The 25367-nt window shown below is 36.0% G+C and overlaps 2 pseudogenes; both read left to right on the top strand.

The window, feature by feature from the left end:
• The first annotated feature begins 17233 nt into the window (after window positions 1-17233).
• LOC133792091 (uncharacterized) lies at window positions 17234-19189 on the top strand (annotated as a pseudogene).
• A 2168-nt stretch (window positions 19190-21357) lies between these two features.
• On the top strand, window positions 21358-24840 carry LOC133792090 (short integuments 2, mitochondrial-like; annotated as a pseudogene).
• Window positions 24841-25367: the final 527 nt, after the last annotated feature.

Below are 25367 nucleotides of genomic sequence, written 5' to 3'. Positions count from 1 at the left end.
ATGGCTCGAATGAATGGAGAGATTTCTCTGAATTTTCACCTACTTTTTGAGGTGAGGAACTTGACTCTAATATTATTAAAATTTCCTCAGAGAGCATAGAGATTTTTCTTGGACCTTAAGTTCTAACTAGGGTGAACCCTCCAATTATATTTCTTTTTGAATGTTGTACTTACTTTTCAACCAACTGTGAATGAATACTAGTGTTTTTCTTTCCATTTATAGGTGAGATGGATTCAAATCTTGACAACACCCTCGGGATGCCCCCCAAGGTTGGTGGTGGAAAACTAGGCCGAGTATCCTCTAAGAAAGACGCTCCATCTCTTCCTTCTAAGGTCGCTAAAGTCTCTGAGGGACCTTCTGTGGCGGTCTTGAAGGTTCCTCCTTCTTTCCTGAAGATAAAGACTCCACCTCCTCCAAAATTGAAGACCCCCCTAGCTCCCCCTTTTCCCACCCAGATTCATGCTTGGGATAAAGAAAAAAAAAAGATTGTTGACCTCGATGTTACGAGGCCAGCTGGTGCTCTTATTCCCACTATGACCAAAAAATTATTAGCCTCGAATCATAATCAGGTTTTTTTCTTGGACAACGAGGTTGGTGCCTTGGGAGTCGACCTGAGCTCCGAGCTCCTTTCTTGGGCAGGTCGATCTTTCATTAATCTTGAAGCTACCGTTTGGAGGTTTTTTAGGGGTGACGACACAAATGCCCTATTCGACTAGAGCTTTGAGCTTGGGTTTTCGGTAAGGTGTTTTTCATTCTTAAATATACCAGTCTTGCCTTGTTGTCTATCTGACTCTTTATTTATTTCACATGTTCCTTGGGTTCGTACGCCAATGGTTACTTTTATCAACAAAGGTGGCCACCATTGAGAAGCTTGCATTCGATGCCAAGGCAGCTCAGATCAGGGTCGAGGACGCCTTCAAAAAGGTTAACAACAAGCTCGCCTCTTCCGAAGCTAACGTCAGTCGTCTGAAGACTAACTTTGACGTAGCCAAGGCTGAGCTCGATAGGAAGATTGTCAAGATTGAACGCCTTCAGGCTTTGACAGCCAAAATCAAGGAGGAAAAGAAAGCCACATATGATGTCCTTGAAGAAGAAAAGGCCCGTCTTCTAGAGGAGTTCGAGGCGAAGAAGGAATGGTCTACAAATATGGCCATGTATTGCATATGATCCCTGAATCTGGAGATTGATACCACTTTTTTTATGGACAAAGAGGAGGCCTTCTTGGCCAAATGGCGAGCTCGATTGGCAGAGGAGGAAGCGGGCAAGGTGGCCGCAGTTGAGGATAATGGGTGAAGAGAAGGGCGAGGATGCTGAGTCTACCCCTACGCTGAAGGAGAAATTAATTTTATGTCATTTTTATAAGGGTTGTCTCCCTTTTTTTTTTTTTTACATGTATTTAACTAAAGTCCTTCGAGCTCAGACAATTTATAGCTCGAATTGGCGGGTTATTTCATTATCTTTTATTTGTGTAATTATTTTTCTAACTTTTTAAAGTATTTTGACACTTAATTCTCAGTCTCAAAAATTTTATGCGTGTTGTCTACTTTAATTTTGCCATCATGTTATGCACCATGTTTACTTGTCGAAGCATTTTGCACATTTATTATGTGGCTTTTTGACTTACTTGTTTATTCATACAAATAGATTTCGAGTTTATCTTAAATTTCCATATAATCATACATGGTTTATTCATTTGTTGTTGGTTTGATCTCGTTTTTTAATCAAGGTCAATTTCCAATTGCACCATATATCCTCTCTTTTACAAAATACTTGATGGTGTGTAGGGTTATTTTCCTAGTTGTGTTTTTTTTAGTAACGATTCCTTATCCTTATCCACGATGATGGTTTCATGGTTTCGAGGTTGAAATCATACGTTGTAAAAAAAACTTTTTTGGACTAGGCTCGTGTATAATTGAGTTCATGCTTGGTTTGTTATCCTTGCGCTAGTAACTTTTACTATATTTTTTTGAGGCTATATATCATCATGGTATACCACTTATGCCCCCTTAAAATCCTATGATTATAAAATCTTAGGTTATTGAATACTCGAGAGCAAGCAAAAAATAAAAAATAAAAATAATGAAAATGAATAATATTTTATTGATAAAAGGCCTCGTTAAAACCTTCAAAAGCAAACCATGTGGGAAAATCTCAAGAAGGAAAAAGTGTGCATGTGGGAAAATAAAAGCTTGGTTAACTAAATAAACATCATTCCATAATTTATTGATAATATGGTCATAGATAATCAACGTTCCAAGCTCCTGGGACCAATACTCCATTTAGCCGAGCTAGTTTATAGACCCCAGGTCGAATGATGGATTCCATTTGGTAAGGTCCTTCCCAATTATGTTGGAGCACGCCTGCTAGTGTATCTCTTGTGGCCAAAAATACTCTTCTGAGTACCAAGTCTCCCAATCCAAAGCTTATGTCTTGAACCCTCTTGTTAAAGTATCTTGTGGCGCGTTGCTAATACACGACATTTTTAAACTAAGCTTTTTCTCACTTTTCTTCTATAAGATCTAATGATTCTTCGAGCTGGGATTGGTTTGAGTCTTGTGTATACGTCTCACTTCTTAGTGTTGGAACCTCGACCTCGACTGGCAACATGACATCACAGCCGTAAGCTAACGAGAAGGTTATGTGTCCTGTCGAAGCTCGACTTGTCGTTCGATAAGCCCATAACACTTGTGGTAATTCTTCTGGCCATCTTCCCTTTGCTTCATTGAGTCATTTCTTTATCGAACTCTTTAGGGTCTTGTTTAGAGCTTCAGCCTGACCATTTTCCTGAGGAGAAGTTTTTTATTATCCCTTTCCTTTCACAGAATTGAGTGAACAGTTCACTGTCGAATTGAGTTCCATTATCCGAAACTATTTTCCTTGGCACCCCATATCGACATATTATGTTTCTCACCACGAAATCAAGAACTTTTTTCGAAGTGATAGTGGCTAGAGGTTCACCCTCGGTCCCTTTGGTAAAATATTCCACTGCCACCACTGCGTACTTTACTCCACCCTTTCCCGTTGGTAATGATCCTAAGAGGTCTATCCCCTATATTGTGAATGGCCATGGGGAGCTCGTCCTGGCGAGTTTGATTGGTGGAGCTCATGGTATCGATGCGAACCGTTGACACTAATCGCAACGTTTTACGTGCTCAAACTCGTTCTCTTTTAGTGTACGCCAGAAATACCCTTGCCTTATTACTTTTTTAGAGAGGCTATGCCCCCGGAGTGATCTCCGCAGAACCCTTCATGAATTTCTTCAAGGATTCTTTTTGCTTTAGGCAGAGTTACACATCGCAATAAAGGTATGGAATATCCCCTTCGATACAAATTTCCTTCCAAGATAATATATCTTGGTATTTGATACATCAACTTTCGAGCTTTATTCTGGTCATCTGGGAGATTGTCAATTTGGAGATAGTCGACTACAGGTGTCATCCATGTTGGTTGTGTGTCAATCATGTCAACCTCATTGGCTTCTAGCTCGATGATGCTTGGTTGTGATAAAAAATCTATTGTGACCACATTGAGCGTGTCAGCCTCCCTAGTTGTTGCAAGTTGAGCCAAGGCATCTTCATTTGAATTCTGTTCTCTTGGGACTTGTTTGATTGTATAAAATTCAAGCTGGTCGAATGTTGTTTTACCTTGTCCATGTATGTCGCCATTTTCGTTCCTCGAGCTTAGTACTCTCCTAGAGCTTGGTTTACCACAAGTTGTGAATCACTATAACAATGTATCGCTTTGGCCTTCAAATCAGTGGCCACCCGGAGTCTATGACTAGTAGTGCTTCATATTCAGCCTTGCATCAAAAATCCAAATCTCAACATTGAATGAAATCTATGTCCTGATGGGGTGATGAGTATAATATCTTCCCCTGATCCATTCTCATTGGAGGATCCATCGACGTAAAGTCTCCACAGCTCTCGAGCTGGGGTTATGACTTCCTCGTTGGATATTCCCGTGCATTCTATTATGAAATCGGCCAGTGCCTGTCCTTGTATAGTTTTCCTTGGGTAGTATGTTATTTTGAATTGCCCGAGCTCGAGTGCCCACTTCAATAGTCGACTAGATGCGTCGGGTTTTGACAATATTTGCCTCAATGGCTAATCAATCAGCACATGTATTGGGTTCTCTTGGAAGTAAGGCCGCAAATTTCAAGATAAGTGTAGTAGGCATAGCGCAAGTTTCTCCATAAAGGGGTACCGAGACTCAACTCCCAAGATTCATTTATTGATACAGTAAACCAGCCTTTATTCCTTTTTGTCCTCTCGAAATAGTGTTGCATTTATGGCATGCTCAGTTGTAGCAAGGTATAAGTACGGTATTTCTCCCAACACTAGTTTAAACAAGATAAGAGGTTCAGCGAGGTGCTTTTTTAAAGCCTGGAAGGCCAGCTCACACTCCTCCATCCACTCAAATTTCTTGCCCCCTCTCAAAAGGTTAAAAAAGGGTAAACACTTATCGGTGGACTTTGAGATGAACCTGTTTAGAGAGGCCATCAACCCAGTCAAACTCTGAAATCTTTGTGCTTTCGAGGTGATGTCATTTTAATTAAAGCTTTAATCTTGTCTAAATTTTCTTCAATGCCCCGACATTCACTATGAACCCTAAAAAAAATTCCGACGATACACCGAAGGAGCAATTTTGTGGGTTAAGTTTCATGTTATACTTTCGAAGTATAGTAAAATGCTTGATAAGGTCATCGACATGTTTATTACTATGTTTGGATTTTACCAACATACCATCCACGTACAGTTCCATGTTATTCCCAATTTTCTTAGCGAACATCTAGTTTACCAACCTCTGATATGTAGCTCCCGCATTTTTGAGCCTGAATGACATTACATTGTAGCAATAGAGCCCTTTATCCATCATAAAGCTTTTATGTTCATAATTGGGAGCATGCATTGATATTTGGTTATATCTAGAATAAGCATCCATGAATGACATGACACTGTGTCCCGCAGTAGGATCTACGAGCTAGTCGATCCAAGGCAGTGGAAAACAATCTTTCGAGCACACCTTATTTATATATGAATAATCTATTCATGTTCACCATTTTCCATTCGGTTTGGGAACTAAGATTGGATTCGTAATTCAATCGGGGTAGAAAGCATCTATTATAAAACTATTTTCTTTTAATCTATCGACCTCCTCCTTCAAGGCTTTTTTTCTCTCATCATCTAGAAGCCTTCTTTTATGTGTTTTTAGGGGGAGGTTTTTGTCTATGTTTAATGCATGAATTATTATGTTGGGAACAAACCCGACCATATCCGAATGAGACCATGAAAAAACATATTGATTCTCCTTTAGAAAGTGAATTAATTGTTATTTCGATTGCTTTGTGAGATCTTTCCCTATCTTTATCACTTTGGTGGCATCATTGTTATCGAGCTAGAAGTCTCCGAGGTCCTCTATTGGGCTGAGATATGCTCGATCTTCCCCCACTCTAGGATCGATCTCATCTTATACGTAAAAAATTCTTTCTTCAATTTCCCTTATTATTACTAGTGTTTGGGCACTAGATTGACTTTTTCCCCTCATAGAAATACTATAGCGTTCTTGGGCTGCCAAGTGACTTTAGTGTCCCAATTTTGCTAGGTGTTGGGAATTTTAATGCCAAATCTCTTACCGGTGTCACTGGCCCCAGCCCAATCGAGGCTAGTCTCCCGAGCATGACATTGTAGGCAAAGGGGGTGTCTACTACTATGAATTCGAACATTCTTGTAACTGAGATTGGGTATTCTCCCAAGGTTACCGGAATGTGAGGTCCCCCAGATATGGTTATCCTGTCTTCTCTATCTATTGGATGGGGTCGATTATCTTCCCTGGCAGGGGGAGTCGTGACTTCGGCTCGATGTGCCAGCTGGGTGGGGGCTACTCTCTGATCTCACTGGGCTGGCCCTTGGTTGTTTCTATTTTGGATGTATTTTCCAAGGTAACCCCTCGAGATCAATCCTTCGATCTCGTCCCTTAATTGCATGCATTCCTAAGTTAGGTGACCAATGTCCCTGTGAAATTTGCAGTATTTGTTTTAATCTCCCTGAGCGCGCTGGTTGCGCATTGCTTCAGGTCGTCAAAACGAGGCTTGTGTTTCATTGGCTACGTATATGTTTTCCCGAATATCATTTAACTCAATGTATATAATGTAGACAGAGACATATTTATCCTTCTTTTTCTTCTTACTCCCTTCAGTATCAAGAGAACTACCTTCATTATTCTTTCTTTTGGAAGAGTTATCGTTTGAAGGATAATCTGTGGTTGGTGCTGTCGAGGTTGTCGCAGAGTTGATCTTTGTCATTGTCGTTATCAGGGTAGGAGGCGGTAACTGTAGTGTCGACCTGGCCTCCTCTACTTTGATAAACCTCTGAGCTCGGAGAGTAAAATCAGTGATAGTCCACACTGGTTTTCTTTGTAAGTAATTCCAAAGGGGGCTTGCTGGTAACATTATGGATCAAGCAGCCATTAAGTAGCAGTTGTCATCAACATCTCGAGCCCTTGGTGCCTTGATGCTGAATATAGCCAGATACTTTTTCAATGATCCTGGCTATTGCTTTATGTTCATTAGAGAGGATTCTTCGGGTTTAATGCTTTTTATAGCCCATAACTACTTCTTGTAATCTTTTGATAACTGTTCCCACGACGAGATCGAGTGTCGTTAGAGTTTATCAGACCAACTCTTTGCCACCCCTGACAATGTTGTTGGGAAAAGCATGCACTTAAGCTCGAGGCAAATATTACCGGCTCTCATGACGGTGTTAAATGTACTCAAATGACTGCTCGGGTTAGTATTTTTGTGTGGTATCTTAAACTCATGGGGAAAAGGTGTGCTCGAATTATGAGGAGCGAAAGGCTCGAGCTCCTCATTCGAGTCGTACACCTTTTCTTTATCCTTTCCATCATAGAGGAGCCGGAATAGTTCCTCGAGTTATCTTATCCTGTCTTGAACAAGATCTACCATGGGTGGAGCCTATACTGCTAAGGGTTGATTATTGTTCATAGGAACTCCATATCCTTGTTGTAGTACCAGGTTATAGTTATTCTCGTACACAGGCTATAAGGGCTCCCTTTGGGCGTTTAAGTGTACCCTTAGATTCTGGTTCTGGGGATTGTATTAGCCCTGATTCTGGTTCAAGTGATCTTGGAGATCTGGATTATGATTAGGATAATCCTCATAATACCTAGGCTCGGTGTTGTAGACACTCACCGACTTACAATAATCTTGACTGTCACTCCAGAAGCTAACAATCATTTTTTGTCATGGGGCCTGGATTCGAGGTGGATTGCCCAGGTGTACCATGATCCCTGTAGCATGTGACCTCAAAACATAACTTCAAGATGGTTGGGGTTGTCTTTGGCTTGCCCCCACGGGGGCTTCGTGACCATCTCTACGCTCGGGCCCAACTTGATGGTTCCAGTCTCGTCTACCACTCTTAACACGCTGTGCTGGCTTTGTGGAGCTCCCCCGTCAGTTCGTGGTCCACCAGGGACTTGTGGCAGTACAGTCTGAATGGGTGATGGATGTCTGATAGGAGATGGATGATACCTGATTAAAGATGGAGGTGGTCTCTCGTTGTTTGTGGTTGGCCTCGCTGGTTCTTGATTATCATTCTGGGCTTCTTGTTGGGCAACTCGATTATACCCAATTGTGGCTGGAACCTCTCTTGGTTGGTTGGTTTGCAAGGGATTTCAAGATGATACCCCAGATTGGTTGATTCCAGTACTCGCTCCAGCTCTTGTTACTTGACTTTGTTGGGCTCTTTGTTTCGCTACCCTTGTCGCAGTACTACCTCGAGGATGTCCCATTGTAACGCCCTGGATAACCAAGACTGTTACACTGTGTAGTTAAATTAGTGTGGGACTTTCTAATCAAGTCATCTGATTGAAAATGTGATCCTAAGGTCAACAATCGAATTAGGGTTAAAAGATTTAAACGGTTAATTTTTCATTAAAATAGATGTTTGGTACATAGGATCCCAAAAACAGGGTCTAAGAGACAAAGCTACAAAATTCTCAAAAGTTATATACAACTAGTGGCCACTCTAATGGCAAAATTACATGTTTTAGGCTTCTGTCCCTGTACTTTCCCTCGGCCGTGGCGGACAAGCAGCTGACAATGTACATCTCGCCCCCAGAGCTCCCCAACTCATGGTTGGTCCATCTTACCGTTGCCTTTAGTTGCACCACGTAGCACCTGTGAGCCAAGGCTCAGCAAGAAAACCATAATAGTAATACATAATCAGTGATGATAATCATTCAATCATAAAACAGTCATCCAAATAATCAACAAATCATAGACATCAAACTAATATCAGTAAACATATACATTCATCAATTTAATCAGTATACAATATTCAGGGTTAGCGCCCTTAGGCCGCGCCCTCTATTTACTCCACTGACTCCAACTCACTTAGGTCGAGTCCAATGTTTATTTAGCTGACCCCAGCTCACAATGGTCGAGCCGCGTCCTGTGCGCAAATTATCAGCCCCGGCTCTCTTAGGTCGTTCATTCTCATATGCCAAGTCAATCATTTAGCCATACAGTATACATGTTCAAGTATGGGGAATCTCAATCCCGTTACAACCACTCAAGGATGCAGTTTTCTTACCTTGAATTCCGAGCGGAGATAATAGAACAGGTCCAAGCACGATCCTCAGTCCTGAGTCTTGGCGATAAACCTAGTCACAGTGGCCAATGGGTATTTATCAACTTCTAATCCAAAATAAATACTTAGGAGATAAAAAAATAAAAAAATAAAAAAAAAACTAGCCTGTGGGACCTCAATTTCTACTAAATCGGGTAATAGAAATTGTCCCAGGCACTTAGGTTCGAACCCCCGAGCCTTATCAATTCTAGAAACCATCCCAAGGTAAAAATCCCTAGGTGGGTCGCGACTTGGCTTCAAGGGTCGCAACTTGCCCTCAAGTCAGAGACCAAAAACCCAATCCACAAGGGAGGTGTGCCCCCAACTTAGAGAGCATACCCATGCCTACTGGCCACACATGATGTGGCGACCTTGGGCTGAGTCGCAGCACGCCCCTTTTGAACCCAAAAATTATGGGTTTTCTTCACACTTCTCCCAGCCAATTTTCCCATAATTCAACTCAGAAGAACCCCCCAACCAAACCAAAGTTTAGCTACAAATCTAAGACTTTTAATCATCCAATTAAACACAAAATCATGGCAATACATACTAAAGTTTCTATCCCAAATCATCAGCTATTTATTACCCAAAAACCTAGTCTAATTCCACTCAAACACCAGAATTTCTTAACTTGATCATTGATAAGAAACTTACCTCAATTACAGCTTAATTCTCCAGCACTTTATTGGTACAACCCAGCTTAAGTCCTTCAACAGCTCAAGCCTCTCCTTTTCCTTCAAGAATCACAGCTTAAGGCCAAAGTTTTCTACCCTTTTTCTCCTTAGCTTCAAGGCACAATGTTGACCACGATTTTGGCCAACGACGAGTAGACGTCAAAACTACAATGAACCTTCAAGAGAAAAATACGACACATATAATTTTATAGTGGTTCAGCCTTAATTTATTGGTAATAGCCTAATCCACTTGGAGTTATGATATATATCCTACACTTAAGATCAGATGAACTTGAGCCAACTGAGTTTCTTAAGTGTAAGTAGAAAAATACATAGTTTCTCTCTCTAAACTTTCTTAGAAAATGCCCCAAGAATACCCCAAGTAACAGTCCCAAAGTCTCCAAACTAGAGATTTTTTCTCAGTCTAAAAAGATCTGCTCCCCCAAATGATGCAATGAGCCATTTATTTATAGGCTCATGGATCGTATATCAGATATTCCCTTTGACCGGGTCCTTTCTGTTACGCACAATAATAAATTAATAATAACATTTAAAATACAACAATATGCGACTTCTTTGGGATAAACTGAGAGATTCCCACGTAGGTACGACTAATTCTAGCCTAAGCTATTGCTGGAATTTCGCTTGTATAGCAATAATCTATTCAGTAAGTCGACGTCACTCCTTGGAGAAAAACTGGTCGGCCATGCACTCCACCGGTCGGTCAAGCACCTCACCGGTCGGCCAAACACCTGACTAGTCGGCCACGTACCCCACCGGTCGGCCAAACACCTATCTGGTTGGCCAAGCACTCCTCCAGTCTAACATGACACATCTCTGGTCTAACATAGCACATCTCTGGTCTAACATGGCACATCTCTGGTCTAACATAGCACATCTCTGGTCTAACATCGCACATATCTGGTCTAACATGGCACATCTCTGGTCTAGCATGACACTTGACTGGTCAGTCAAAAATCTTCACCAGTCGGACATAAATTCTATCAGGTCGGTCCGATCACTTTATCACAACCCCAAAGAGTCAACACATTTATTGACTATTAATGTGCCATTTACTGACCATGCATTGCCACTTGTCACTTCTAATTGCCACCTCATCAAACTGAAATTTTGGGGATAACACACAATGAGAGAGAGTGACAGGGAGAGTGAGTACGAGAGAGAGATAAAAGTGAGCTAAGGGTTCTAAGTGATTTTCTGGCTAATTCTAGAATCAAAGAAGGTATATCACTCCACCCTTAAAAAGACTATTTTTCCCCTCACACTTATTAGTCCTCAAAATGTTCCTGGGGTAAAATGGTCATTTCGCTCCTGATTCCAGCTAATTCCTCAAGTGTTCCTACTATTAAATAATTAACCTCATCGTGTCCTATTAATTACCTAATAATTATTCAATATCTAATAAATCCCAAAATATTCTCCAATTTCCCAAAAAATACCCCTAGGCTCCCATCGAGCCGGGTATTAAACCCCGCTGTGACTATTTTGCTAATATGCTCACTAGGACTGTCTCAAGCCATATACTGCGAAAATATCCACATAATAATGTGGTCTCAACAATTTATCACATACAATCACATTTATGCCCTTAACGGGCTAAAATTACATATATGCCCTTATAAGCTATAAAGGGCCCACATACATATCTAATACTCATAAACATGCATATCACATAATCATATAATCATATTAATCATGCACGCCACATAATCATGCATTTTAACCATTTAATCACACATATACCAATTATGCCCTCCTGACACACTAATTAAGGCCATTAAATCTTATTAGTGATTTTGGGTCATTACACCCATAGTCCACCGTGGGGGCGCCTATAATTTGGTTGCCTTCCTCATCATCTCCTCATTCAGTCACATGGCTTCCGCCAGACTCTCTAGCAGCCTCCAGTTCTCTAACTCCACCATTGATACATATCTCTCGGGAGTATAGTAATAACCCCCTGTTAGGTGGCCTAGACCCTTGACCAGGTTCTCGCGAGGCTAAAGATGTTGGGAATTGTACCCTAAAATTAATTGTAGTTGGCAACAGTTTTAATGAAATGAATAAATGAATTGAATTATTGTGTATATGTAGCTTATGTACTATAGTATTGTTGATAATATTAAGTAAATATCATAAAATTCCCACGTTCATTTATGTGGTCTCAATCTCATACTGGTATGAGAGGATCGAGATTGAGATAATGGACTTAAATAGTTCGCAATAAAATAAAGTTTTAGAATCTTTAGATTAATTACTGCTAGTATGATCAACTAGTATTATGAATACATGTGACCTAGATATGGGTTACTAGTGTAGTAGGACACTTTAGTGGAGGTACTTTGCATACTGAGAGTATGTAGAACTGGATCAGATGTGATTTGATAATACTTGTTTAAATACCTTTTTGTAGTATTATAAAATACATCAACTGATGATCACATATACAAACTGATCTTAATCCTGAAGTTACTATGAATTCCTATGTATGTCATTTGATCCTTTGATTCATGCATTATGATTTGTCAGAATGATCAAGCTAAGAACGACTATTGTTTTGGGGACTCAATGATGTAGATGGCTAGGGGCATAGCTTAACAAATATGGAATCTATACCTTCTTATAGATTGAATGGTGGTCCCCTATTGGGTTGGCTTTTGGAACTGAAAAGGTTATTGGTGTCAAATTCATAATAAAATTATGAATTAACCTTCACTAGTAAAGTCAATGGTACACTAGGAATCAAGACATAATTAAAAGGGTTAAATAGTAATTTTATTCCCACTTAATTATGAATCATCAATAGAGGATTAATTTGTATGTAATGATTATATCAATTGACACTTTATGGCTACAATAAAATACTCAGTAAATGTATGTCTTTAATTCTCAAGAGTGTGGTCGCATATTTATAGTGGAGTAATCATGATATTAATAAATATGATTATTGAATCAAAGAGTTTTGGCTAATAATGTTTTATTTATTGGAGTTTGGAATTATTGGTCCATTGATCCCCGAGGCGGCTCTATCAACACTATTCAAGGTAAAGAGTTGATATAAGGGTCAAACTGTAAATTGACTATTTGAGAGAATATTTTTTCTTTAAGATAAATATACAATTATGTGATAATTGAAGTTTTACAATTTATTATTGCATGAATGCAATTTTTGAAATTGTACAGAAATAAAAGAAGTTAAGGATAAATATGGATAGTCAAAATTTGTTTTGATTATTATATTTATTTAACTAATATTAAGATGATAATGTAAATTCAAATTTTAAAATTTGAAATTTAAGTTGTTATCTTTTCTTAAAAAAGATGATACCTTATTTGAATATCTAATTATTAATTAATTAAAATAAAAATGCATGAAAATCAAATTCCCATATTTTAGGAAGGTGTTACACGCATAGGGCTTCCTGGACTGCCCTATGTGTGTACCACTACAAATCATGATCAATTATTAGTTTTTTATTTTATTTAATTAATTAATAAAATATTTTGAAAAAGGTATTTAAAATGGAATGTAAGACTTTGTCTTTAATTATCATTTATTTTATTATTATTATTAAGATGATCAATTTTATTTGATTATTATTATTATTATTATTATTATTATTATTATTATTATTATTATTATTATTATTATTATAATAATACCTATATATTCTATATGATGGAAAATATGATAACAACAGTTTTACAAGAAGAATCAGAAAAATTGATCATTTTTTCCTCACAAAAGATAAACGTTTCTCTCTAGCCTATAACCAAGAGTCTCATGTGTTGATAATACTTTTGATTCACAAATTTGATTCTTGTTCTCTATGTGCGCCCACCCACGTCTTAAAGTGTAGAGAACGTCTTGGAAGATCTTGGTGTGAGTACTCGAGCGAGGATATGAAGATCGAAATATATACGAAAAGATTCAAGGATTCTTGATAGACCGCAAGAGGTAAATCATTTCATATTATTTTTACATATACATGTTTTTTTTATTAACATATTGCATATTAAAGGATCCTCATATAAAGTTGTTTATATGAATTTTTTTTTTGTTGAATACAATACTACCATTACCGCAAATTCTATTGCGCACTAGGAACAGCTCCTAACAGAAGATGCACTCCCTTCAGCAAGATTTTCTTCATTCATTGGTTGTTTGCCAGGTGGTTGGGGATGTTCTTCCGTTTAGGGAGTATTTTCCTCGGGGATTCTGGGCAATGTTGACCATTTCCAGATCCAGGGATGTTGTCAGCGGGCGCAACCATTGTTTTTTCAATTGAAGGTTTGAAAGAACAAGAATGCTTAATGCTATCAATAAAAGCACCAAACTGTTGACGACGTTTTTCCTGAACTAAAAACAAGAGCAATCAAGCAAATGTATCACTTAGAAAGAAAATAAGAACAAAGATTTTTACGTGATTCGATAATTAAATCTATCTAGTCCACAAGTCACTTTTATTTATCTTTCTGTGTTAAACCTTTCTGAGCAATTTCACAGAGTTTTTTTATAAAAGAATTGAGCATGTCCTCGAGTGACCATCGTCTAGACTATTTATAGGCCTGGAACACCAAAACATCCTCCCTTAATTTTAAGGAAGTTACAATATATCAAATTTTAATTTGAAATACAAATATGACCATTCAAATACAATTAATTGCGTTAATTATAAATAAATATCCATAAATAATAGGGTTGATTACATCTTAATTATGTAATAGTTACAAGTCTTATCAATAAAATAATTACTAGTAAAAACATAAAATTATTTTCTAAGTAATAATAATTTTTTTTGACACTGGGGAGAAGTATTCGAACTTTCTCTTTGTTAAACTATGCATATAACGATAATAAACTTTTATTTTACAATTATTTATTCTCAAATATCCTTTTTGTATGAGTAATAATATGTGCACACGAAATATGCACACAAACATTACACATAGTGACATGATACTGTTTTTTAAATTAATGGGTGATAACTATGATTGGCTAGGCTAAATTGTCACGCTACTATGTATAATGTTTAGGTGCATATTTTCTGTGCACATATCATTACTATTTTTGTATTTTGTTAAAATATGGAAAAATTAATATTTTAGCAATCATATAAAAATTTACGGGCAGAAATTTAGTCTTACGTGGTACAAAAATGAGAGGCATAGAACCAATAAATCATAGTTGTCTACTAAATTAATGTTGCGATGTATTTTTTTTATTTGATATTGGAGGAGTGGGAACTCGAATTTGAGACTTCCATTTTGTGATGAGATGTGTAGTGTTATTAGACTGTGCCTATGGCCACATTAATTGCAATGTAAATGTGGTTTGATTCATTGCAATATTACATTGTGCAATGAGAAAGTTACAAAAAAGTTAGTATTGCAATTATAAAAAATCTAAATTAAGTTACAATGAAATAGAAGTTAAAAAAATGCCTACAAAATTAATATTATCATTATATTTGGGACTAAAAAGTTGTCAAGTACTAAAAGTTTAGTCACAAAATAAAAAACTCATATAAGTATTGTCACTAAAAATAAAATCTAAATATGTAACAATAAATTTTTATTGCAATTAAAGCATATTATTATTAGGAAAATTTGAGACAAATTAAAACTCTTTTAAAAAACATTAAAAGTATTTTTAAAACTTTTTAAATAAATGAAAAATCAAGTAAAAGAATTAATAATCATTAAAAAAAATTTAGAGTATAATTTATAGTACAATTAAACTTTTAATTAAAAAACAAATCTAAATCAACAAACAAAACCCAAATCCAAGAAATATTCTTCCATGTTCTTCGTTCCAAATCCAAACCCAAACCCGACCTTATAGCCATGAACCCTCACCTTCGCACTCTCCGCCGGCATGCCTCGCTTGGAACCCAATTGCATTGCCTTTCCTCAACTGGGACCTAGTCGCCCCGCCTCTTCCTGCACGCCCAAACCTTGCTTAGACTTCTAGCTCGCCACCTCTTTTTGACTTATACCTTGCTTCCTTCACTAGCATGCCAATAACTTTTTGTTTGGAAATCTAGATTTAGGTTTCTTTAAGTTTCAAATGTATAGGTGAAAGGAAAGACATATGTGTTCAGAAGATATGAACCGTTAGGATATTTAGGTTAAATATTTTAATGATTTTAGTGTTTTGATAATTGTTTTATTTTGTTTGAATATTTTAAAATTAACAAGTTTAAAACTTATGTTTAAATTTTAGGTTTTATAATTAATTTTAAATTGTTTATTTTTTTAAAATAGATTTTTAATAAACTATAAAGTTTTAGGTTTTTAATTAATTTCAAATTATTTAGAGTTTCTAAAATAGATTTATAATGATTTTTAAACATTAAATATAAATGACATAGATCTTCGTTTTGTTTTAAAAAAACGGGGACTTATGACTGTATTAATGTTGTAGATATTATTGTGGTCAAATTTTTTTACATAAGTATTTAAATTCTACAAAAATAACTACTTAGGAAATTTTATAGCAAACTTCACCAGCCTTTGAAACATAGTTAATGGTCAGAGAGATGGACAGTCGCACCAAAACAACTAACGGCTAGCTATTTCGTCGCTAAATTTTTTACTTAAACATTTAATTGTTACAAATATCTCTATAAAAGGAGTTTCCCTCAAATTTATCTTATTATTATTATTATAATATTACAATGATAATTGTTTGTCGAGAGCATAATGAAACTGTTAAATGATGACAAGGATCGGTAGTGGTAACCGAGCATAACAGTCGCGCATCTGGTCGATGAAAGCCCAGCATGACAACAATATTCTTGCAACTTAATCCTCCACATTAACCGGCCCTCTTGAAGGGTATCCAAGCTTCATTCATACTCGCTTGCTTTATATATACGACCTCTTTTACATCTTTAAGTGTTCTTTTTTTGTCCTATTATTATTATTGCTGCTTTCTTTTTTGTTCTTCCTTGGTTGAAGTTACCAAATGCCAAATATTATATTATTGTTTGCAAATATATGGTTCTTGCCTACTATTTTTCTACTTTACTTAAATCTAAGAGCACGTTGTACCGACCTTGCTATATCAAAGTTAGATCCAGCTATTTTCTGTAGCTTATCCTTAAAACAAGGTTGGTCCAACTCTGTTTCAGAATGTTAAATAGTTCATGGAGTACAATGAGAATTAGGCTCATAAAAATCCTTTCATACACAACTCTTGACATGGGCCGTACACATGTATACGCGAGGAACCTAAATAGTAATTTTATAGAAATAATTTATTTAAAAAAATTTATTACTCAGATCATGATATATTAGTAGCAATCATATCCTTTAAAAAATTTCAATAGCCAATTTTAGGGATCGTCAAAACAATCAAAACAAGCAGTCTAAGCTAGCGCATCAAACTTGCTATACATGATTGAAAGAACAAATATTTGACTTATTAAAACTTTTTGTCCCAACATATATATTAATGAAAATAGTTTATATCAGCTAGTGTAATTAGTTATCGATCTACTTACAAAAGCAAGTCATATTAAGTCTAACCGTACTTTCATCAAATATATAATTTTGCCAAATAAGATTTCAAATTGGAGTTTAATTTGTTACTAAAAGTCAACATAATATAATCATGATTATTTCAATACAAAATAGACTACTTCAAATCTTTTCTTCTTCAGCTGTGTTGGTGTGTTTTAGTTTAGAAGAGAATTAGTAATTGATGCCAAACTTAAGCCGAACTCCAAGGCCTGGCTATAGTCTGTGCACTTGATTAATTAATTTCCCATGAAGACATTATATATATATATACACATACATACAATCTCATTATTAATCACAACACACTCACCATCTCTACTTCTCAAATAGAAAAAATCCAATAAAAAAAAACCATACATTGTAATGATGGCTACGAAAAACTCGTATGTATTTGTGGCTCTCTTTGTTGTATTTATCTCAATTCATGACATGGCCATCTTTGTTGGAGGCCAAGGTATTGATAATGGAAATGGTAATGGAAACGGTGAAGGTAACAATGGAAATAGCAACGGCAACAACAACAATGGCAACAGCAACAATGGAAGCAGCGGTAACAATGGAAACAACAAAGGTAACAACAACAACGGAAAGAGCAACAACGGTAACGGAAATGGAAATAACAATGGGAACAACGACAACAATAAGCAGAAGAAGCCAGCCGATTATGCGGCCTCGACGCACTATGATGTTTTGACGCCGTTAGCATCCGGAAGGGAACGAGCATTTTGCAAAGCTAGGGGGAAATGTAATTCCAAAACCCTAACATGTCCTGCCGAATGCCCTGAGAGGAAACCTAAGAAACACATTAAGAAAAAGGGTTGTTACACTGATTGCAGCAGCAAAAGTGTGAAGTCACTTGCAAGTGTAAGCCCTCTTCTCTATTTCACTCACCTACATTTATCACTTTTAAACAAACAAAAAAAGTTCTGATCCTAATATATATATATATATATATATGCATCGGTGAGTATGGTACCATAAAGTTATATAGGATTAACATTAAGAAGAAAAGTAGATGCAAAAGTTTTTTTAAAAAATGACAAATGATAATATATGAGAGATTCGGATTAAGTAAAAGTAAAATTATCATAAATTTCTCAATTGGATAAAATTATTTCGCGATTGTGTTAAATTAATTTTTCTTATACAAATATTTAATATTACATAACTAAATAAATTACTAAGATTATTCACTCCATTTTAATTTTATGACAATTGCTTCTCTATTTACAGCTCATGCATGCCACACGTACAAAGTGAAATACAGAGTTGTGATAATAACTACATAAGTAGAATTTCTCTACTTGCATTTCAGTTGGCTATAAAATGCGTACTTCTTGTAAAACATACTGACACTATTCCATTTTTCTTTTTCTTCCTCCAACTGTGTAACGTACAATATCAACATGGTTATTTCATTGATTATGATCCGCAATCATTTCAATTAATGATCTGAAAATAGTCTAGGGTTATCAACCAATTAAAGAAGTTCATATATATATATTGAGGTAAAAAAGAAAAATCAAAGCCCGAAACCCTTTGTCAAGAACAAAATTCATTATTTGCTTTTTGTTTGAAATTTTGGCAGATAGAAGACCCAACTGCAATGGCTACGGCTCACTATGCTACGACCCACGTTTCATCGGTGGCGACGGCGTAATGTTCTACTTCCATGGTGCAAAGGGTGGCAACTTCGCCATCGTCTCCGACAAAAACCTCCACGTAAACGCACACTTCATCGGAACAAGGCCCCAAGGCAGGACCCGAGACTTCACATGGGTCCAAGCCTTGTCCGTCATGTTCGATACACACACACTAGTCATCGCAGCAAAGCGTGTTCCAGAGTGGAACGAAGACGTTGATGCCCTCATTGCCACTTGGGATGGTGAGTCCATCCAGATCCCCACAGACGGCGAGGCGGAGTGGAGGACCGATAACACTTTCAGCAAACGACATGTCGTTGTGGAGAGAACGGAGGAGTATAATAGTGTCAGAGTGACAGTGGCAGGTCTCTTGGAAATAAACATTAAAGTGAAACCCATTGGTAAAGAAGAGAGCAGAGTCCACCAGTATCAAATTCCAGATGGCGATTCGTTCACTCACTTAGAAACTCAGTTCAGATTCTTTGGTCTCTCAGATTCTGTTGAAGGAGTATTAGGTCAGACTTACAAGCCTGGGTACATGAGCCCGGTCAAGGTCGGAGTTCCCATGCCGGTGATGGGTGGGGAAGATAAGTACCAAACGACTTCTTTGTATTCTCCTCTGTGTAAGTTTTGCAAGTTTCAGAGGCCATCCATGTCCGACGAAATTTCTAAGTTCTGATGATAGAAAAGATTGATCATATTAGTATCTAAGAATATAAATATATTTTTTATTTAATATTGTATGCAAATTAAAATTGCAAATAAAGGGGTAGCCCGTGTACGTATTTATTAATTTTTTTTTTTTAAATATCATCGTAATCATTATTTGATTAACCTTAATCTATATCTCCTTCCAAAAAAAAAAAAAAACCTTGATATATATGGATTTGCTACTTCTGTGTTACCTAAAATAAGAAAAAGTAATTTATGACTAAACTTTATAGCTTTGTAGCATTTTAATACTCAAGTTTTTTTTACATATAAGCCGCAGGTATTTAGCCATTAAATGCCAGGTAATCGCATACGTGGGCCTTTCTTATTTTTATTATTTATTTAAATGTCTAACAATTAAATAAAAAATCATATAAATTCTAAAAATCATTAAAAATCAAATTTGACTTAAATTAATTTAAACAAATTCTAAAAGAAAGATTAAAAAATTACCTAATGTATTTAAACCTAGTTATAACTAATTAAAAAATAAACCACAGATCAAAACCACATCAGAGTAGAGATTATTTGTCAACCGAACTCCTAAATCAACAAGACAAGAACAAAAGAAAATAAAATATGAGCAACCTAACCAAAAGCCTCTTTGAAAGAGAACAAATATACACTACAACAAAAGAATAATATGTCTTAAAATTACACTGAACGGATATAAATGTCATCTTAAGGCTAAGTACGTAGTTAATTTGGGTTTATATGTTGTATAATAATATGAGTAGTAAATCAAAACCCATAAATGAAAATTAACGAAGAAAAAGAAAGATGAGTTGGAAGGTCATGGCAAGCAGTGAGGTTACGACCGGCATCGAACCATCCTACGTACCCCAGCGTCGCGTGAGAAGACTTTCTATTTTTATTTTATAACTTTAAGATTCATGTTTAGTTTGAATTTTTAATTTGTTAAGTTTAATTTTTTTAATGATTTTTAACCTTAATTTAATTAAAAATCAGTATTTGATCATTTTTAATTATTTATTGGATTTGAAGACTTTTTTAATATTTAAATTAATTCTTCAAATAAAAAATAAAATTAATGGCATGGGCAAATAAGTGGTCACCACATAGGCATTTACTTGGCATTTAAGGACGAGATACCACCAAGAAATTATAATGGAAGGTATTTTATCCGTACAAAAAAATTTGGGTATTAAAGTGCTACAAAGTGATAAACTAATGTATTTTCACCACAAATTACTCAAATATATCTTTTAGTAATTTTTTTAGTGTATGTATTATTTTATAATTAGTATGATTTAATTTTTTTTCCAACAATTATATTTTTAAAATAAAAAATTAAATGTTATTTTAAAAACTCAAGAAAGTGTTTCTGAACAAATAAATTAAGATTATATAAATGATGCAAACAACAGTAAAAATAAATATTTTAAAAAATAATATTATAATTTATTATTTTGTTTCATTTGTTATTAATATTTTTGAAATATTTTTAATGTTCTCAATAAAGCATGGATTAATTGGGAATATGTCATTGGTGTAGCTTCTTGTCATTAGGAGAAATCTACCATTTTGAGCAAGGGACAAAGATGAGAGCTTGACCAAGAGAATGAAAAGCTAGGGTTTCCCGTTTTGAAACCCTAACATGCGCCTATAAGAAAGACAAGCTCTCTCTTGCATTCATTTTTATGCATTCGACCAAACTAGATAGAGAAGGAGAGCTTGAGCATAAGAAAAAGAAAGAGAGTTGGTGCGTGAGAAGCTTGAGAAGAGGAGAATGTTCGGCCTGACACATGAAAATGTATCATTATTGACTAAGGTAGGTCTAAGCCATTTTGATATTCTAAGTTTAGTTCCCAATTCTTGAGTAAATAGTAAAGGAGGGTTTAACGTATGCCTAGGGTTTTGAAGATCATTAAGGCTGGTAAAAGTCCTATAAGGTTCGACTGTCACTAAGGTAAATGTCTAATACTCTTAATTATTTTTGGTATTCTAGAGTTCGTGAACATATGATGGGAGATTATTTTGGATATAATTTTTTATAACTTCACATGATATTGTCATTGGAGAAGAAATATGGATGTCTTTGGATATTTTGAACATGCATGTTGATAAGGTTAAGTTGATGTCACTACAACAAAATAGGTCTTTTGTGTCAGTAAAATGTATCAGTCAACGTCGTTGACTGACGCCGTTGACCCTATATTAATATTTGCATCAGTGGAAAGGTGACACAAAAAAGTGGGGAACAGTGTCAGTATGTACACTGACGTCGTTAGTTTGTGAAATTTGCGTCAGTTGGGAAGTGACACAAAGCTTACAATTTGCGTCAGTGGGCCACTGTCACAAACCTCACCATTTGCGTCAGTGGCCCACTGTCACAAATGCCCATTAAAAAAAGATATTAGGCCCATTGATAAAATAAAAACCTATCTTCTTATTTTTACCATTTGCGTCAGTGGGCCACTGTCACAAACCTTACTATTTGCGTCATTGGTCCGCTGCCACAAATGTCCATTAAAAAGAGATATCAGGCCCATTGATAAAAAAAAACCATATCTTCTTATCTCACCCTCTCACTCAATCAAACTAGCTGCACCTTCTCTCTATCTCACGCAAACACACTCTCTCTCTCTCTCTACGATACTCTCTCTCTCACGGCGCTTTCTCTTTCTTTCTCTCTCAAATGGATTTCTTGAAGAATGGCGTCTTGGGTCTAAAATCCAGCTCGGGCTTTGAACGGCTTGGGATTGAGGACGAACGGCGACAACTTATGGATAGTGCTCGTGGTGGTGGTGTTTCGTGGTGCTAATTTTTTTAGGTGTTGATTTGTATTCTGATTTCTCTGAGATTTGAGATCTAAATTAATTTTTGTTTTAGATTTTTGTTTCTAAGTTTTTAAAAATTTGCTGGGGAAGTTTTGTTGATTGTGTAAACTTTATAAATTTTTGTGTGTTTTTGACTTGTAAATTGGTGATGTTATTGTTGATGAAGTTTTGAGAATTTATCATTGCTTTTATTTTATATTTATGAATTTTTGTATTGATTTTGTTGTTTTTTAATATTGTTTGGTCGCATAGGGTCAACTGGGCTATGAGGTTCATATAATTTTAAAAAAAAATTAATATAGCATTTGTGTTAGTGCCCAACTATCACAAATGTAGCATTTATGGCAGTTAGGCATCGACGCAAATGTTTGTGTTTGCGTCAGTGGAGAACTGCTACAAATGTCACGTTTGTGACAGTTTGGCACTAACGCAAATGCTATGCTGGTTTGCGTCATGGGATTCTGCGTTACTTTTAAAACTGACGCAAAAAATCAATTGTGGCAGTTAGGAACTGTCACAAATGACGATTTTTGTAGTAGTGTGTTGATGTCGATGATGAAAACATGTTAGGTTTCATACTATGTGTTGATATTGATGGTGTGCAAAGAAGCATGATTTTATGGTTAGAGTTTTCTTGATCTTAGGCAAGCCACCTAACCATGGGGCAAGGTGAGCTTTTGTGGTAACCACAACCTTGGTGGCTTGTTGTGGGGTGTTAGTGAACCACCTAGCCGTGAGGCTAGTTATGTAAGTGTGATACACTAGGTCGCATTGTGGCCTTAGTTGTGTGTAGGTGCATGACCCATTTACGCTTTCACATGTGCATGGACATGCATGCATGTATTTTGAGTCTTAGGTAAATTAGGGTTTGTATGATTATGTTTAGGGCTGGGGTTCCTAGTAAGGGTATATTTGTAATTTACCAATTAAGGTTAATTTAAAAATTAACTAATCAAGGGTAATTTAGTAGTATATTAGGTAAGGGTATATTTGTATAAAACCATATACGGGCATTTTCATAAGTCATGTAAAGGTATTTTAGTCTATTACTCTCAGGGCCTCGGTTTCAGGTTTAGTCTTCACTAAGATGTTTCTAACAGAATTAGGATTTTTCTTTTCAATCAATTAAATTTATTTTGGAATCTAAGATAAATATCTTGCGTACCTAATAGGACCTGAGCGCATCTCATTCACTCACTTATCATTTTGCTTGGACTTTGTAGAACATATTTTTCTTAGCACTGCTTGTATGCCTGTAATGTTCTGCTATGTGTTTGTTATTGAACTAGTATTGGTGTGCGCACAATTGTATGTTATTCCAACTATGATTCACGAATCCAAGTTTTCGCTCAGGGTACGTTGGGATTGAAATCCTAGTTGGTTGCTAAAGGTCCAAGAGAATGAGTTTTCCTCATTTATTTATTGTCACCTACTTAACCACTGTTTTTTTTTTTTTGTTTGGGATCTGATTAGTACTTTAGTTACATGTGTGACTACTTTAATTAGAAAAAATTTGTTGATGTTTACTTCCTTAATACTACTACAAAATACTCCTTACGGGTCACATTTTTAGGACACACACCTAAATGCAAGTCCTTAAAAAATTCTATGGAGTTTTTAGGACACTCAATGAGAGTCCTTAAAAAATACATTTTAGGATGCACAATGAGTGTCCTAATAAAATATGCGATTCCTAAAAACTCATGAGAAAATAAAATTGGTTAGTGACTTTTAAGAGCTTGCAAAGCGTGCCCTAAAAACTTTTAATTAAAAAAAGATAACAGACATATATATATATTTTCTGATGAGGAATTCGAATTGGGGCTTTTAGCTAAGGATTAGGGTTTATTTTTTTTCAGCACCACAAAGAACAAGGAAAAAAGGTGGCGACGACAACGGCGACGCAGGGGCTCGGTTGGGTTCTTCTCGGCAACGGTGACGCAGGGGCTCGGCTGGGTTCTTCTTGGCGACGACTGCAAGTGGTGCCAACCAGGACCTTCAATCTCACCTCTCCAGCAAACGACGCATTATTGCTTTCAATATGAAGGACCTTGCCAATCCCAATATCATGTTGGTAATCATTTACATTTTTTATTTATTTATGTATTATCCATTATTGTTATTTCTGTTTGTTGGACTTTGTTTCTGTAGGAATAGGTTCGTCATTTTGAATCGTTCCAACAAGATTGTATTCCCATAAATGCACACAATAAGGCTTCTATTTTGCTTTCCTGTTCTGTTGATTTTAATGGTGTGTAATGTATATGCATGTATATACCGATGCTTCTTGAGCTAGTGGAGTTTAAATTGAAGGAAGCGATTTTCAAAGAGCCAAATCTGCTTGTTATTGTTGTTGGGGTTCCTAATGTAATCTGCTTTGATTAATTTCACTCATCAAATTGTGTCCTCTTACTTTCCTAGTAAGATGTAATTAAGATTTTGTCTGGAATGATATTTAAGTTGAACCCAAAAATTATTTTGTTGAGTTTTGTTTACAAAGTGCAAGGGAAGAATAAGAGAGCAACAGTAGGTCCTCTGCCTGGTGTTACTCAAGATATCGCTGGTTTCAAGGTGAAGTAGTTTTTGTGTTTGATTTCCTTTCTATTGTCAAGAAAAATTGAAGGTGCATAAACATGCCTTACTCTTAGGATTCATGTTTAGGTTATATGCATTTTAAGATATTTATATCTCCTAATGAAAAGTTTTAGATTCTAGTTCCTTGAATTTTATTCAAAACTATTTTGTTTTTTGGGTACAGATTGTTCATCAGCCTAGCATATATGTATTGGACACTCCTTATTTGGTCATATTGCTTTAATTGGACATTCAACATGGATGAGGTTTCATTACATGTAATCCTATTATGGTGATCTACAAAGGACATATATATAATTACACTAATCTAGAATTTCTTACCTTATTTATGTGTGGCTTGGCTGTAGGACCTAGTATCAAAAGAATCTAGGATAAGTTTCTAGAGGATGGTGCTAAGTGTAGAAAACATAAATCGCCTTAGATTGATATATAATAACGGATTGACTGCAATGTTGGTTCAGATAATGATTCTAGTTGTTTTATTGGGGCATGCACTGTTTGTGTTAATATGCAATTGATTATAATCACTGGCTTTTTCATGTACCACCTATACATATTATCTATTTAGTTATTTATTGTTTGATAATATACATTTATTTGGATTCAAGGTAGCCACTAGGGGAATTTAATTATGTATTATTTCAGTTTTAGTTGCAGAGTGATAAATTTGAATTTTCTTTTGATCTAGATTTCATTTTATTTTTTTTAGTTGTCCCCTATTACAAGCCTTAGACAAACTCTTAGCAGCAA

The sequence above is a fragment of the Humulus lupulus genome, chromosome 7 (assembly GCF_963169125.1).
Source record: "Humulus lupulus chromosome 7, drHumLupu1.1, whole genome shotgun sequence".
Taxonomy (NCBI): Eukaryota; Viridiplantae; Streptophyta; class Magnoliopsida; order Rosales; family Cannabaceae; genus Humulus; species Humulus lupulus.
This window is presented reverse-complemented; position numbering and strand designations above follow the sequence as displayed.